Source organism: Adiantum capillus-veneris, chromosome 20 (genome assembly GCF_014529385.1).
Source record: "Adiantum capillus-veneris isolate H3 chromosome 20, ASM1452938v2, whole genome shotgun sequence".
NCBI classification, from domain to species: domain Eukaryota; kingdom Viridiplantae; phylum Streptophyta; class Polypodiopsida; order Polypodiales; family Pteridaceae; genus Adiantum; species Adiantum capillus-veneris.
In genome coordinates, this window is record NC_140950.1 from 68,959,573 (window position 1) to 68,964,453 (window position 4,881).

Sequence of the window (4,881 nt, forward strand, 5' to 3'; positions counted from 1 at the left end):
GCTCTAAAACCTAAGACATAATGAGATAGGAAAGCATGATAGTACACGAACAAGGTGTCATTTGATAATTGGCCACATTTGCCAACCTAATATGGGTGGTCACTAAGAAGGCAGGACTTAATAGCCCAAATTCATGTTTCACTGACAGAAATTTTATATAAGGCCTTTGCACATTCCACATACATAAATGCAATGGACAAAGGGATAATGGGGGCCTCTTCATGTTTTTTGTTTTTGAAGGTTCCTCACATTTACCCTCCTTTTCGAAGTTTTACCATTAGCCCTCCATCATTGCTTCACCCAAAATCATCAAATCTTAGTCTATCAAGCACATCACACACCAACTTGATGCGTCTCTCCCAGTTTGGTGGCCCAAGTTATGCAACAAAAGATAATATGGAGTTAGTACTACATGGCTTTCTAGAGGACTCTAGGATGTTTTTCTTTGGCAAGTTGAGATACACAAGTGACACCTTGATAGATTGCTTCCCCCCCCTTTTTTGTTGTGTTTGCTTTAGCAACCACGTTTGAAGTGGCCTCGAAGTTGGCTTGTGAAGCATTCTTGCACAATCCTCCACAATTGTCAGTTGCCTAGGAAAATCTGGTATGTTACTTTGTTCCCTATTGCTAGACTCCATGTGACTCTCCTCCATGTACTCCTTAGTGGTTAGCCAGCCGTGTGCACAAACGAAAATCCAACAAGAACATGTACAACATGGTTGGTAACAAATATTAAATTGAGTATTTGAGCACTCATGTTCCCTTGAAGTCGTCTCTTGCTTTGAGAGGATGCCTATTGGATAGTCAAGCCACCATGAACAAGATATTGCCTCCCATGCCAAAATATCTCTATCTTTCAAAGAGGGTAATGTGATTTCTCCATTCCTTTTGTATTCCATGTAGCAAGTGGCCCTTCCTTTGGAACAGAAGGACCATGCAAGTAAAGCATGTGTCGCAAATTTAATAAGTGTTAGTTGAAGAGTTTAAAACCTAGAGTATTACATTGACTATTCTTTTCAAATATTACCAAGTAACAGGTGATATCTTTTTCTACCCAAACATGAGTAATTGATGATGTTAAAAACTTTATTGCCTTCTTGAAGTCTTTTGCATATGTGGTTGTACTTGTTGTCTTAGAATCTTTAAGAATTGAACGTCTCTTCCATTCTTTTGTGGGCTATATATGGTTTACTCTTCACACTTGTAGTTATAAGGCAGAGTTCTGTTTCACATTGATTTAACTTGTTTACTTGCCATGGTTGCTTAAACATCTTCTAGCTTTTTCTCCTCCCATTGAAACATCATGGAGAACATCTCCTGTTTCTTTGGAAAGGTTTGGATCTTTCTTTAAATTTACCTAACTACCATGGAAGCCCATTCATAATAACAAATCATATTTTTGTATGCATTCATTTGCAAGAGCACTTAGTCTTATTGAGTATGCATAATCCTATGGAAACTCTACACAGACAATCATGAATCCCTTCCATGCTTTCTAAATGAGATGTAGACATGCTAGACAAACTCACACAATCAACTAACTATGACATCATACCAGGTTAAAAATAATCAGATTCATATAGACAAGATCAATATCTTAACTAGATAGAGTAAAGAGGAGAAGAAGGAATCTATACAATGCCCTAAATCCTTACCTCTAACGTGCATGGTGTTAGGTATAGAGGATTATTGCTCAAGAAATTGTGGTACTTTTAGTTGGACAAGCATCGGGCCGGGCTGTTGGTTTCGCAAGTGAGAGAGAGAGAGATCTTGACTAAAATTTGCACTTAAATAAAGAGCTTTACACTTCAATATCCTAAACCACTGTGCTTTTCTTTATTGATTTCTTCCCTTGAGTGTTTAATTCTTGCCTTGCTCGAATTGACCACTTGATTCAAGATTTTGCCTTTGCACACACTGGAATTCACCCTTGAATCGCTTGAACTCTTAAATTTTGGTATCTCATTCTCGAAGATCTTCCTTGAAGCTTAGCGTTTTTCCCCCAAACTCGCTCGCGAATATGTTTCTTGAATTTGAACCCTTGAAGCTCTTCAAACTCTTCTTTGAAACACTTGAACTTTTGAAGCTTGTCTTTGTACCTCTAAAGCTCTTGAAGCTCGCCCTTTAAAACACTTGATTTACCTTTGAACCTTTGAAGCTCTCCATTGAATCCTTGATTTTTGTTCTCAAACTCTTGAACTTCTTGCTTGAAGCTCAAAATCTTGCTGACGAATACCCCTCAATTGCTGAGAAATGCCCCTCAACTGCACTAGGAACCTCCTCCCTTTGGTAATTGGTCCCCTTATCATGTCATTTTTAACCCTCTTTTATACCATCTTGAGGCTGCTTTAAATAGAGTCGAGGCTGATTTTTATGTTGCATGTAGGAAAGCTGTCTTTATGATGTGGTATGTAGAGAGTGGAGTTGCATGAAAACCACCATGTTTGGTGCCAAATTGATGGACCTCAATGTCAGGCCAATGGTAGGACCACACACAAGAAGTTTTGGACAAATTCTCACAATATTTCCCACATTGTGACTTACCTCAACATCATGAGCTTCTGTGAGGGAGGCGCCGCATACCTAGCTAGGTACGATTGGGGGCAGGGGACCGCCGGCCCGGTGGGGGGGCCGACGGTCCCCTGCCCCCAATCGTACCTAGCTAGGTATGCGATGCCTCTCGTGCAGAAGCTCATGATGTTATGATTTTCCTACATGAGAAAATTTCTAAATCTTCTTGTGACATGTAAGGCCTAATCTAAGCAATGCGGTCAAGGGGACTCTTGTAAGAGGGCTTATGGCCTATAAAGGGAGTATGAAAGGGTGGACTTGAGCACGCTAGAGCCCTTGGTCTTACAGTAGTATCAGAGCTCTGGGTTGTGTGTGTGTGTGTGTTGCCTTGGGAAGCAAGCAAGGAGAAAGGAAAGAGAGGATATAGCTGGGCAAGGAGGGCGTGGTGGTGAGCTATTAGGTGATGCCATGCAAGACATGCATGGCCATGCAAGCTGGGAAAGAAGGGTCCGAGGAGCTTCGGGAGGAAAAGCAGCATGGGAAGCGTCTCTTATGGGGGAGAAAGAGGCCGCCGCGAGCACCTGCATAAGGAGTGCAGCAAAAGGTTGAGTTTGCAAGGGGATGAGACCTCACAATGTAGAGTTTGCAAATTCCTTATCAATCTTTTGCGAGCACCGAGGCATGCAACATCTGAAGCTCAGATAGTCAACGTGTTTTGTAATCTCCAAAAATCATAAGAGAAAAAAAAGGACATTATAACCATGGTTTTGGCAAGGCCATATCCTTGAGCAAGAAACGATCATGGCAAGGTCCTTGACATAGTTGTAAGCATGGTTTTTGACATAGAGAGGGCCTCGACAAGGGACCATGACTTAAAAAATATGTTTTAACAACCGTGAATCACCCTTGACAAGGAGCAAGGAAAATAGGCTCATATATGGACCTCCAAACGAGTTCAAGAGCGGGCATCAGATTATGCATGAAAAAAGTTATCAAAACATGTCCAACCAAGACGGTAACACACCCCAATGGTCTTCCAGGTTGGAAGTTATCAAGCTTATTCAATTTTAATTCATCTTGAAGTTGTTTTTGTAGACAAAGAAAGGGCTCGGCTACTCAACATGAGAAGTATGATGAACAATGTAATGGAATTGGCCTATTTAACTTGAGAGTAGCGGAAATTAATGAGAGTACTTTTGTGAAATAACTTTGTGAGCATAACGGGTGAACATAATTGAAGATAGCAACATAATCATAGCAATTAATTAACTTGGCATGAACAATACTTTTGCAAGAGAGAGAATTTAGAGAACATGACAACAGTTGAGGACCAGATTTAGGTGGAGCCAGTCCCCCCTCCAATAGGCATTTGTATTATGATTTCTCCCATTAAGAGAGACTTGTTACAATACAATCTTTGGGTTCCTTGTGACCTAGGTGATGCAATGAAGATGGAAAGCTTCATGCATCACAAACATAACATAAACTTGAAGAAAGCTTTAACTATCCCAAGCCTCAGTCCCAAGACCTCAAACACCTTCGAAGGTGGAGAGAGCTAGCAGGGAATGAGGGTAGGGAAGAGGAAGAAGAAACATTTCGTAGGAGAAAGAATTAGTTCCTCACTTATCATAACTCTTGTTGCTAGCATACATAATAGCATAGTAATGAAGAAGAAGGAGATGGCAAGCTTAAGCATTGAAGCATGGCTCTTGGTTGGATTTGCACTCCATAGCCAAGAGTGTTGGTGTAGGCTATCAACCTCTACTTGCTTGGAGAGGGAGCTCTTGCACTTTGCATAGCACACAATGAGAGTGTTTGTGAGTGTGTGTGGGTGAGTATACCCCCTAAGCAACCCCCTAGCTTGCTTGGGTCGACCCCCCCTTGTAGCTCATGCTTGAAGCTCATTGGACCCCTCCAGGCCTAGCCAATCATGAGCAGGAGGCATTACAAGCAGTAGGGGTAGCCTTGAGACAAGTGTCCCCCTTTCCCCTTTGAGAGAGAGAGCTAGATAAATGCTAAATCAATTAATTAAATCTCCTAAATTACTATTGGACCCCTTGGGTGGCCAACCAATAGGTTTCAGGCATCTCATGAAGGTAACATAGGTAGGGGCCTGACATGTGTCCTTGTTGCCTCTTCAAGCTTGGGCCTTCCTTGTGTGTGTGAGTGTGTGTTCTCTCTCTATCCCCTAGGAAAAGGGCTCGCCTCCCCTCTTGTAGGGATACTTTTGACTTTTGGTGCTCAAGCACCTTAGTCATCAAGCATGACAATGCACTTGAACTAGGGGTGTTCCCACAAGCATCTCAGGCAAGCATGTCAAAGCACCTCGAGCACCTTAATCAAGTAGCAAGTCAAGCACCTCAAGCATGT